Raw genomic sequence first — 13,918 nt, forward strand, 5'->3', positions numbered from 1 at the left:
TTATAACAAGACTAACATCAGCCTGCCTAGACTGTTGAGTCTGAGGATATCCTGATATTCTGAAAATGTATTAAAGATTAAATCAGCAACTAGGTAAGTCTGAGGCTGTGATATTGGTAATAATTGAGCCAGGAGTTGACAGGAGTTGGCAGGATTTGGAAAACAACAAAAGTAAATAAAATAACTTACAGCAGTGGCTCTATAACACGTAAGTATCTGCAAGAGTAAAGTTCAGCATGTTACACAAAACATAACTGAAACATAACTATAAGGGAAATGCCTAAACAAACATAATAAATGATAAAAAAAATGATACATTTCCATAAGAGAAGCATGGGCATCAGGGAAGGCAATAATATTATTTTGAATTCATTTTGTCTTTAAGAACATTCATCAGGAATTAAAGAGGGAGAGAATCTCACACAGATGGAGAGTGGTAAGCCTATGTGTGGAGATGGGTCATCTCACGTTATACTCACCCTAAATATCTATTCCAGAGGAATAGCTTCTATAAAGTCACTGGATGTACATGGTGTGGAGGCAGTCAATATCTAAAAGATGACACTGTGCAATAGTGAAACTTAAGGGATGTTAGTATCACGTCATCAAACTTCTTATTATAGAGATGCGAAAACAAGCCTAGAAAGCTATCTCATTCTATCTTTAGAAAACCTTCACTTTTCATTCATGTCAACAAAATGTAGCCCCTTAGTTTTCAAACACTGATCTGGAACCTGTACTCAGGAATCAATGCCTAATTTGGCTAGTTTGTCTCGTAAGAAAGTCTTCAAATATTAGAAGACACTGAAAATTCCCACTGTCTTTTTTTTCTTTCTTTTAAATGGCTCCTAATTCTTCATTCCTAAGTCAAATGATTTTTTTCTGTATTTATTTATTTCTATTGTTTTATCTTTATATTTATGCCAAACTTTATCCCATACATGTTTTTCAGCAATTTTCCGGGTTGTGTTTATTTTAAATATTAAAAGAAAATTAATCCACAAGATTATAAATAGAATAACTTTGAGTTTCTTCAATATCGTTTCTTAAGTATGCCCTTCTTGGAGTTGGGCCTTCCTAAAATGTAGTGAAGGAAGTTAAACTCCAGGGAGTTAAGAGGAAACATATTAATGAGCCTGAAACTATGTTCTGATTTGTTTTCATCAGCTTAGTATTGTCTCCAGAAGACAATGTAAATCATGAACAATTATAGAAATAATGGAAGGGTGATATCAGTTAACTATTCACAATCCACTCTTCAATAGCCACAGTTCTAACCTTGAAGACCAATATCAACAAGCTCTGGTTGATACTCATTTTGACTTTAGAGCCATCTTTACTGGGTGAGAGAACAAAATAACAATTTAGAATACAATTATTTCTAAATTTAAAAAATAGATTCATTCTAAAATAGCTATGAATGAAAAGAAAAAAATATACAGTAATTTGCATGTGCCATAAATTTGTATTATTGAAGTGAAAAGCATTTTCTAGAAAATAATTTCAAGTGAGTTGAGCAAAAAAAAAAAAAACAAAAAACCAAAAATTAGAGAGAAACAGAAACATGGAGGAAGTGGATCTGTGCTCATCTGGCACAGTTCCATGAGCTTCAGTCTCCTTATTAGTAAAATAAGGAAATCAGTTCTATTTTTACAAGGATGTTGAGATGATTAAAAAAGAGCAATTGCACTATAAATTGCACTATAAAATCAATGTTATCAATATTATACCATTAAAGTATAAGGATAAATTATATTTAATTATAATAATATTAAATTAGTGTTGTTCTTCCTTATGGCCATTGCTAGGTGATTAATATGGGATATTTAAGTATAATTTAATTTTATGAGTTCAAAATTAGATTAGAAAAATAGAGGGGTTTTAATATTGACATAGGGAGTCTTTAGTTTTAGTGAGAATTGTTTTCAATGAGGAGTCAAATAACATGTAATCATTTAATGGTATGTTTTACAGAAACTTAGATCCTGTTGCATCTGTCTTGGTCTCTTAAGGGAGTGAAGGTACTATTCGAAACTTCTAATAAGTGAAACCACTGATAGATTGAGGTGTCAAAGTCATGTGGATAAAGATAGAACCGATTTTATTTAGAAGGTTACACTGATTCTCAGATCCATTACCATATAATGAGGAAGAACTATATTATATACAGTTGGCCGGTGAACAACACGGGGGTTAGGGACACTGACACTGCATATAACTTTATAGTTGGCCCTCCATACCCACAGTTCCTCATCCTCAGGTTCAACCAATCATGGTTCATGTAGTACTGTAGCATTTATTGGAAAAAATTTTGTGTATAAGTGGACCCATGCTGTTTAAATCATGTTATTCAAGGGTCAGCTGTACTAGGATATTTTCCTTTCATTGTCCTTCTTGACTTTATTCTATCTAAAGGTAAAAGGTCATCATGATTGAGATGTTCTTTATAGTACATATTTATGTCATTTTAATAATTCAGGTATTTGGCATTCTTGGTGTCTTCTTCTTAACATCTTTTTTTTTAAACATCTTTATTGGAGTATAATTGCTTTACAATGGTTTCTTAACATCTTAATTTCTTAGCATCTGATTAAGCTACACCTGATAAAGTATATCTTCATTAAACCTCTGACTTTCAGCCCATTATTTGTATTTGTATGATATTGATGATATTAAGATCTTTCATGTAGTTATAGTACATTTACTTTGGGTTTGTTTTCTCTATTTTTTCTCTTTAGCTAATGCCTTTATCTTGTTAAATCACATTGATTCCTCCTCTTTAGCGCTCCTTCTGTTTGTAATATTTGTGTCAACATAAACATTTAGAATGCTGCATGTCAAGGCACTGAAAGGTCATTTGATTCACATGTTTAATTAAAACTGTGAGTATGTAAAGAGCCTCTCCTTTCAAATCTATCAACACTCATGGGAAAGAAAAAAAAGCTGTAATAGGGGAACACTTTCCTCCTCTTCTCTTGTCTTCCTAAACCTAACCAAAACAAATTAGTCATTCAACAGCAAGTATGTCAGGAACTCAATGAGGAACACCTTTGTTTAATTACCACAATCGCATATTACAGAGTGTAGGATGGTGGTGGACCCAGAAAAGCTACAGATTCTGCATCTGTTTTACTATGCCAGTGGTTTCACTTACACTGTCAATTTGTTTTTTGACTAATTTTCCTCTAGTTAAATACTGTTCTTAACTAACATTCTGAATTGTTGACTATTTGCACACTTTATTTTTCTTAAATAAACTATAGTAGTTTATTACTCTAAATTTGACTGTAATTTTTCTTTTACATATTCACTTCTCTCCCATCTAATATTGTAATATTTTTTTCTGACAGTTTCCGATGATTAGCACTCCTCATTTTGATTAACAAAGTTAATTATAAATATTTTTTACTTTTTTAATAAAATTATAAACTAGCTTATTGATTTCGATGTCATTGAAGTGAATTTGTGTGTCACCACATTACTTCCTTACCTTCAGACTTAGAACTTTCAACCACTACTCTGAATTTATGCTTCTTACACTACTTTAATTGGTGTTCATGTTCATATATATGTTAATTCAAATTACTGTTAAGAATATATAAATCATTATGCCCAAATTTCTATATTATGAAAAATCATAATAATGTGTATTTATAGCTCTTTATATAATGTTCATGATTAATAAAACAATTTATTTGTATCTTCTATTTCTTCCTGTGACCTAATTTTCCCATACGTTTTTACTATAATGTATGACAGACTAATAGAAAACCACGCAACCACACAAAAATATGTATAGCATAATTATTACAAGGTAGACACCATTGGAACATATTACTCAAAGAATACAACTTTGCCAGCCTCTCTAGATGCACTTGTATATGCCCCATTACCATCAACTCCCCTTCGCTCCTACCAAATGTAACCACTATCCTGACTGTTATAGTAATCATTTTCCTTCCCTGCGACTGTTGAAGGTCTGAGCCAAGCTTTTGGTATGTAGAATTTTCCACAGTATGAATTTTACCAATTGCACATTTATTGCATTTTCATTGTTCAGCATTTCTCTGTCTCTGTATCCCCTGCAAAGTGTGACATAGATCCAGAGGCTTGGTCAGACACAGGTCCAAATACTTTGGCATGACCATGGTGACACTCTGCCCTTTCATCACTAGAAACTGAATTTGGTTGTCTGTTGTAGAGCTGCTTCTCTCATCCACTGTGTAATTAATTACCCCTTGGTTCAGTTCATATATAAAAGCCAGGATAAATATTTATTTCCTTTATTTACCAGTTTTTGAAATAATGAATTGGCTCTCTATTACTTCCCAAAGGTGACCAATTAGTTTTGTTTTGTTTCTTTTTCATTTCATTAGGAACTTATGATTTAAATACTATTCATGAGCTTCAGTTATTTACAAATACTAACTGAAATTCATATTTTCTTAACTTTGGCCAGTGGAAGCCTCTTAAACATGATTCCTAATTCTTCTGTTATATCATAGTAGTTTTGATAACTTCTTTAATATCTAGCATGGTAAGATGTTCCAGGCCCACCGTGAGCATTTCCTGCCCTAAACTTGGAAACAGCCATTTTTCCAAGAAGTCCTAGTCTATGTAGTGGACAGTGGTATTTCAGGGTTATAATCTGAGTGATCTGGATGTTCCTGGTACTGGGCTAGTCATTGATTTTAGTCCTTTGCTGAGGACAGCATTAGGAAATGTGTGGCTATATGTGTGGTTTTATAGTCTTTATCTTCTTTTCCCACACAGAGTATCTTTGTTCTCAATAACACAGGAAGAATCGGAATATTCTATAATTACTCATTTATATTATCTCACATTAAAAACACAACAGTCTCTTGCCTCACATTTCTTTCCTTGAATATCCCAAATATTTTTATCCATTTTCTTATGGCATGTAAATTGTTTGTGAAAACTATAAATACAGAAAAATGATTATTCTAAAAGTCAGGAACAACTATGATGATAATCTAATTTTCTTCCTCTTTTAAATCTCTATTTTCCCAAATACCCACATTTTTTTAAATTCAGTATATTTACTAGAACACTTCTTGATGTTGGTCATTCTCATTCAGTATTCCAGGTATATAAAGTGATTTCTATTGTGTTTTTAACTGTGTAATTTCAATGTATATACATTTTTCTATTTTATGAATTTTATTTTATATGTAGCTATTGTATTATGTTCTCTTACTGTTCCTTTTTCTTGATTAAAAAAAATTCAGTATGTTTGATCTTATTTGCCTCTCTTAATATTTGTCAATTTCTTTTGGATCCATTCTGTCTTTTTGTTATTTAGATTTTTAATATATCTTTTAGATTTTGAAATAGTTTCAAACTTATAGAAAAATTAGAAGTGCAATACCAATAACATTATTTTTCCCTGAAACTTTGGATATATGTTTTTTACATGGTGCCCACTATCACCATATAATTTATGGTGTATTTCCTCTACAAAAGTACTTTGTACAATACAATCACAATCAACTGTCAAAATTAAGAAATTAACATTATTACTGTCTATCTTTCAGCAGATTCAGTTTTTGCCAATTATCCCTGTCAAGACTTTCTCAGATTTAACCAGACTTACAAGCTAACATCTTAAACTAACACAGTTTCATGGATGCTAACAGTATACATATGAACCTTGGGTCAAAGACAAGACATTTTTACTCACACTACAGCAAGCAACGTGAACTTGATGTTTGTGTCAAATTCTCTTGCTCCCCAATTTCCATGGAAGTGACATGGTATGGCTTAGGAGGATGCTGCCAAGGCAGTGGAAACGTACCACAGATGAAAAACTTTGAGCCTAGGAGACCTCAATATTTTTGTAATGGGCTGAAAACTATCCTCTCTAACCTTTGCCCTGGAGAGAGACATTATTCTTTTAATTAGTTATCGGGTTAGCAAACGAATTTGCTATCTGCTTCAAAGAAAAGTACCATCTCTGAAAAGGTAAAAGTACCATCTTTGAAAAGATAAAACAAAATAAATTCCGTCAGTACCTTTGTTGACAAGATGTGGAAAAAATGTGAAAGACTCATGGAAAATTGTCTGCCGACATCCCCAAAATGTATTTATTGGTTGTGTCTCTCCATTCTCCTTCAATGGACAGGAGTTTCTCAGTCATTCTTTGATTTTCATCATCTTAACATTTTTGAAGATTACAAGTTTGGTATTCTGTAGTGTGTCCCTCAATTTGGGTGGCTTTATACTTTATCATACATAGATTCAGTTTATGAATTTTTGGTAAGAATATTATAGAAATAATGATCTATTCTTCACATATAATATTAAGTTTGTCCCGTAACTGATAATGCTGACTCATCACTTTATTAAAGTGCTATCTCCCAGATTTCTTCATTCAAAACTACTGTTTTTCTCATTTAATTTAGTAAGTATTTCATAGGAGGGTACTTTGTAAGTATCTTGCTTCTCGTCAAACACTTGCCATATGTTTTATTACCTACTAAAGATTTTTGCCTGAATTCATTATTATTTTGAGGGTAAACAACTAATGACTTTTAAATTTCATTTTCCAAATCTACATTTATTTATTGGCATTCTACTTTAAAGTTTTCTCATTTATACATCCATTTATTTCTTTATGTGAGTATGGATTCACAGATTTTGTTTAATGGATTGCAATCCCTTTCTGTCATTACTTAAATTTTCCAATATTTGGCAACTGAAAACCACTTCAAGCTGGTTGCAGTGTCTTTTGACAGTTTTACAGTCCTGACATATTATGGTGTAGGACAGTTTTTAGAAAAAAAGATCCTGGCAATAGCTGGGCTATTATTATTGGGTGTTACTATCCACAGGCACTTGTAGTGGGCCAAGATGGGAAATATAATGTACTCATATATTTATTACTATATCACATTTATTAATATATTTATTCCCACAGCTACCTATATATGTGGGAAAATATGAGTTCATACTGATAAATTGCAATTCAATATCCAATATCATTTTGGAGAAAAAGGGGAAGGAAAAGGGAAGACAAAAGGCAAGGAGAAGGGATTCATTATCTCATTTTAATTTTGAAAATCTTCCTCATTTTTAACATTTCTCTTTAGATGGTATCTGTGATGGTCAGTCACTCTTATGTTTCTTCTAACTTATTCTTCATTTCCAGTGAAAAAAATCTAATTCCTTGAGTTCTCCATCTTATTTCTGAAATTTTCAAGTTCTTATGTTTTTATAAAATATATTTTACTCTTTTTTATTATCTTTGGGAATATTTTGAAATAGTACATTATAGTTTACATTTGCTTTGTAGGCATGTTTTTCTGGAATGCTTTCATTGTTTGCAGGATATTATTGTGTACCTTTATCTCTTTTCCTCATAGTGACTTTGGCGAGGATATGATTTCAATATTTTCTGCTACTCATTTTAATGTAAAATTGGTCTTCCTGGATTTTACGAATGAGATGTGATCCGGGTTAGCTTTTATAAATTTGCAGAATATTCAAGAGTTTGCAAAGTTCAAACTACTCCAGTTGCTTTGGACCTTACATTGTACCTTCCATTCATGTGCAATTTGATAGGGAGAAACTCCTCCCATTTCAATGGCTGTTGTCACATTGGCCTGATTTGTTCTCCAGTGGCTTTCTGTTGGCTCTTCTGGGGTTCTCATATTTTTCTAGTTTATCAAGTAACCCTTTAATTACCTCCAGTTAATTCTGCATAGATGTTGATACCAGGCAGGTTTTTTTTTGGCTGTTGGTTATTTGTCTTTATACACTTATATTTGGAGATTTATGGGGCAACCCATGTTACCAAATTTTGGTGCAAATGTTGCCCAATTATTTTTCAGGTTTGCTGTTTTATTATATATTCTGCTTTCATGTGATTATATGGAAAGATTTAAAAATTATGTCACTAATGCCACCAACATGGTCCTAGAATCCTGTGTTAATACTTTTAAACAGTATCTTTCATAAAATGATTAAAGTTAAATGATAATTATAAATATTATTTTATAATTTTGAAGTGTTATAGGCAAAAAAAAATCAGAGTAAGTATTCTAAGCTTTTTACTGTACAAGAACATTTTTCTCCATAAGAAAGTACAATTTAAAAAAAAGTCTTGTTGGCCCTAAACTGAATTGCTTTCAAAATAGAATAAGTTTTATGGAAAACCAAACTTATATTTTATCATGAAGAAAACCTACAAACAAATAATATTTCTATTTTTCAATAACTTCTGCTAATTATAGTGTTTGTTCATTGTATGAATTGATAAAAAATGCATGCATGAAGAAAATTTACATGTATTTACAAACAGCATTATATTGTACATATAACCTAGGTTATATGGCATATCAACCTGCCTATGAATATTTTCCATATCAAATAAGTATACTTCTAATTGACAAATGTAGTAGCCTGGAATTAATTTTAGGTGTAGTATCAACTAGGCTGCTTATTTTATCATTTTGGAGGAGTTGAAATTTGTACATAAAGTAGATGGCAACATGCTATATGGTAAATGTTGAAAAATTGAATAAATGTAAATACATGTACAAGGATGGAATACATCATTGAGACAGCCCTTACACAGTTTTGAAAGCAGAAACTCTGTCCTGAATGATTTGATTTTTCTTGTTAGTTTTAATGAGCTTTATTTAAAAGGGAATAAGACTAGATACAATCACAAAGAATTCTGTGCACATTATAACAGATGTACTTAATAGATATCTATAGAACATTACATCCAAAAACAGCACTTTTTAAAGTGCACTTGGAACATTCTCCAGGATAGATAATCTGCTAGGCCACAAAACAAGTCTCAATAAATTTAAAAAGATTGAAATCATATCAAGCATATTTTCTGACCACAATGGTATGAAACTAGAAATCAATTACAGGTAAAAAACTGGAAAAAACAAACACTTGGAGACAAAACAACATACTAAAAAAACATGGGATCAACCAGAGAAATCAAAGAGGAAATCAAATAACAGCTTGAGAGGAATGAAAATATAAACTCAACTTTCCAAAATCTATAGGATGCACCCAAAGCAGTTCTAAGAGGGAAGTTTATAGCAATACAGGCCTACCAAGAAACAAGAAAAAACCTCAAATAAAAACCCTAATTTTACACCTAAAGGAATCAGAAAAAGAAGAATGAACAAAGCCCAAAGTTAGTAGAAGGAAGGAAATAATAAAAATTGGAGCAGAGATAAATGAAATATAAAAAAAAAAAAAAAAAAAATAGAAAAGATCAATGAAACTAAGACCTATCTTTGAAAACTATAAGATGTTGATGAAAGAAATTGAAGACTACACAAATAAATGGAAAGATATGTTGTGTTTATGCATTGGAAGAATTAATATTGTTAAAATTTCCATACTACCTAAAGCAATCTACAGATTCAATGAAATCCCTATCAAAATACCCATGGCATTTTTCACAGAACTAGAAAAAAATAATCCTCAAATTTGTATGGAACCAAAACAACAACAACAAAAAATCAAGTAGCCAAGGCAATTTTGAGAAAGAACAAAGCTGAAGATATCATGCTCCCTGATTTCAAACTATACTGCAAAGGTAAGCAAAACAGTATGGTACTGGCACAAAAACAGACACATAGATAAATGGACCAGAATAGCAAGCCCAGGAATAATCCCATGCACATATGGTCAATTAATCTACAATATAGGAGGCAACAATATACAATGGGGAAAAGATAGTCTCTTCAATAAGTGATGCTGGGAAAAGTGGACAGCTACATGTAAAAGAATGAAACTGACCATTTTCACACACTATTTACAAAATTAAACTCAAAATGGATTAAAGCCTTAAATGTAAGACCTGAAACCATAAAAATTCTAAAAGAACACATAGGCAGGAGTATGCTTTTAAAAATCGATCTTAGCAATTTTTTTTTGATCTGTCTCCTCAGGCAAGGGAAACAAAAGCAAAAATAAACAAATGGGGTCAAATAAAACTAAAAATCTTTGGCACAGTGAAGGAAGCTATCAACAAAACAAAAAGGCAACCTACTGAATAGGAGAATATATTTGCAAATTATATGTCTGATAAAGGGTTACTGTCCAAAATATACAAAGAATTCATACAACTCAATATCAAAAACACAAACAACATGATTAAAAATGGACAGAGGACCTGAATAGGCATTTTTCCAAAGAAGATGTACAGTTGGCCAACAGTCACATGAAAAGATGTTCAGTAGCACTAATCATCAGGGAAATGCTAATCAAACCACACTGAAATTTCACCTTATACCTGTCGGAATGGATATCATCAAAAAGATAAGAAATAAGAAGTGTTGGTGAGGACGTGGACAAAAGGGAACCCTTGTGTGCTGTTGGTGGGAATGTAAATTGGTACATCCACTATGGCAAACAGTATGGAGGTTCCTCAAAAAACTAAAAATAGAACTAACTATGATTGGGCAAATCCTGGGTATTCATCAGAAGAAAAGAAAAACACTAACATGAAAAGATATGTGCATTCCAGTGTTCATTGTAGCATTATTTACAATAGACAAGATATAGAAGCAACCTAAGTGTCCATCAGATGAATAGATAAAGAAGCTGTGGTATTGTAATAGAATATTACTCAGCCATGAAAAGAATGAAACCGTGCCATTTATAACAAAATGGATGGACATAGAGGATATTATGCTAAGTGAAATAAGACAGAGAAAGATAAATACTGGGTTTTCACTTATGTGTGGACTCTAGAAGACAAAACAAATGAACAAATAAAACAGAAACAGACTCACAGATATGGTGAACAATCTAGTGGTTGTCAGAGGGGAGAGGTTAGGGGATATGTAAACTAGATGAAATGGGCTAAATAACTATAAACTATAATTATAAATTAACAAGTCACAGGTATGTAATGTACAGCACAGGGAATATAGTCAATAATATTATAATAACTTTGTATGGTGCATGATCTATAAAAATATCAAATCACTATGTTGTACACCTGAAACTAATATATTAGAAGTGAACTATACTTAAAAAAAAAGAACAGAATTATAAAAAAAGAATCATGTGGTCTACAATGTTTGGAGCAGTTGTTCTTGGTGTACACACTTTTTATGTGCTTTTTAAACATACTCGGATTTTTAAGCTCCCATATACAAATAGGTATATTACAAAGTTTAATGGGCAAACTCAAGTCCTATCACATACACACACACAAATTATAGTTAAGTTTTCTCAAAGCAATCAGAAGTATATCCATTAATAGAATTCAGTAAATATCTGTTATACCAGGCAACATTCTAGGTACTAAAGATATAACATGCAGCCAAATAGATAAAAATTGCTGTCCATATGGTATTTATATTATTGTAATAATAAAAATATGTAAATTATATTGGATGTTAGAAGATGGTAAATATTTTGAAGATACCCAAAGGTAAACGAAGTGTGACAGTGGGGGTTGTTAAAATTTTACATAGGTTAGAGAAAATCTCACTGAGATGGTGACTTTTGAGCAAAGATGTAAAAAAGTTGAGTAGATGAGTCCTAGAGATATTTTCAGGAAGGAGTATCAGTATGAACAGCAGAGGAAAAGGCCCCCAGCATGTGCAGTGTGCTCAAAGAACAGAAAAGAAGGCAGAGTCCAGGAGCTGAGCATAATTGGAAGGCAGGGACTGTAGAAGAGATGAGGTCAAGTGGAAAATTTGGGGGAGACCAAGATCATATAGAGCCTTCTAGGCTATTGTAAAGATCAGATTTTACTCTGAGTGAGATCACAAATCATTCAAAACCTTGAGCAGAAGGATGATATAATCTCTTTTTAATTTTTAAAAGATCACTATCACAGGTGTGTTGAGAATAGAATATAGTAAAGAGAAGGTGTGAAAAGACAGGGCTATATGTGTGGAGTCCAATTGGTTAGATAGAGGGATAATCCAGGTAAAAGCTGATGATGGTTTAACCAGAGTGGTCTCAGTGGAAGTAGTGAAAAGGAGTTACATTCTTTTTTTTTTTTTTAAATATTTATTTATTTGGCAGAGCTGGGTCTTAGTTGAGACACAGAATCTTCGTTGCCACATGCAGGATCTTCGTTGCTGCATGTGGGCTCTTTGTTTTTTTTGTTTTTTTTTTCTTAATTTTTATTCAAGTATAATTGCTTTACAATGTTGTGTTAGCTTCTACTGTATGGCAAAGTGAATCAGCTATACGTATAAGTATATCCAAAATAGGTAACTAATGAGAACCTACTGTATAGCACAGGGAACTCTACTCAGTGCTCTGTGATGACCTAAATGGGAAGGAAATCCAAAAAAGAGGGGACATATGCATGCAGAATCTTTAGTTGCGGCATGTGAACTCTTAGCTGTGGCATGTGGGATCTAGTTCCCTGACCAGGGATCGAACCCAGGACCCCTGCATTAGGAGTGCAGGGTCTTGGCCACTGGACCACCAGGGAAGTCCTGAAAAGGAGTCAGATTCTTTATGTTGAAGGTGGAACCAACAAAATTTCTTGATGGATTATATGTGGTGGTCATCTAATTTAATGTCATGGGTGTGTGGCATGTACAGTTGCACAGGGCTATAAGCTCAGAAGGACCTTATGTTTGATATAATGCTTTGTTTTGCCATCTTCAAATAATTTTATCTTTCATTGTGTTCATCTCTAGTAACAGGGAAAGGCAAGGATATGTGTACAGGTATTTGTAGATACACAGAGATAAAAAAAATTGGGGGCTTTCTCTTCTGATTAATTCTATTTTCTCAGTAAAATGGTGTGCAAGTTCATCTATTGAAAGTGAGAATGGGGAAGCTATTAGAGATCTAAGGAGAGAAGAATAGAAATGATTTCAGCTCTGTTGTCCACTTCATCAGAGAAGTCTTTTCCGAGTCCCTAAAATATTTACGCTTTTTAGCACCATCTTCTTTTTTCTATATAACTTTACATTTTATTTGTATGTTTTGTGTCATATTTAACTCAAGTCTGTTTCTCCCAGTGGATTGTAAACCCTATAAGGGTAGACTTTCTTATCAATCGCTGTGCTTAGCAGAGTGTTTTCCACATAGTAGACACTAAATTAATAGCTGTTGGAGTTTAATTAGACATGTGTTTCTTGTGAAACTGTCATTTTGTGTGACCGAAATATCAGAAGAATTTGAAAAGATAATTGTCTCAAGCTTCTAAGTCCACTTTCTTCAGGATATCCAATTCTTTTCCCAGGTATTGTAAAGTCTAATCATTCTCATGTTCACATCTAGTTTTCTGATTCCCCCAAAGGAAACAGAAATTGTGAGGTCTCAACTACGGAAAGTATTTTGTTTCTGTCATTCTACTTCAACACAGATGAGGAAGTAAACCCCTTTTCTTGATGTTTTATCCCTGAAATCAATTGCACAGACACTTTATATATGTAGGATATCTTAATGGAATTATTGGTGAGATGGTTACAGTATTTATATCAGAGCGATGCAAACAATTATAAATAGACTAATTCACTGGCCACACTTCCATTAGAATTTTCATATTGGTCATCTATAAAGTAACAGCCTCTTACCTAGTTGTTGGCCTATTTCTGTCTCCTCCTTCTGACTCATCTCTCTGTTATAATCCACCACCAAATGCCAAACCTTGGCTCTCTTTGATTCCTTGTAATTTTTTTTCAAAGTCTTTCTCAATTTAAATGACTTATTAAGGTACTTTCCCCACATAAACAAATTTCTAGCACATTAGGAACTGTAGGTTCAATCTATGGAATCATTTCATCCTACTATACTAGCATGGTATAGAAAACTAAATCTTCTTCTTAATACTTTGTAAAAGTATATCAGTTTCTTATATCCCCACTTATATTTCAAAAATATAATCTGAAAGAAGATACTAAAATGCCAACAGAATTAGCATTTTCTGTCTGTTTTCTATTCA

General features: G+C 32.5%; 1 non-coding gene across 1 annotated transcript; it reads right to left on the bottom strand.

The window, feature by feature from the left end:
- Window positions 1-12,381: 12,381 nt before the first annotated feature.
- TRNAR-CCU lies at window positions 12,382-12,454 on the bottom strand. Its single transcript has one exon. It is a non-coding gene; the product is annotated as a tRNA-Arg (tRNA).
- Window positions 12,455-13,918: the final 1,464 nt, after the last annotated feature.

This window comes from Balaenoptera musculus, chromosome 4, assembly GCF_009873245.2.
Source record: "Balaenoptera musculus isolate JJ_BM4_2016_0621 chromosome 4, mBalMus1.pri.v3, whole genome shotgun sequence".
NCBI lineage: Eukaryota > Metazoa > Chordata > Mammalia > Artiodactyla > Balaenopteridae > Balaenoptera > Balaenoptera musculus.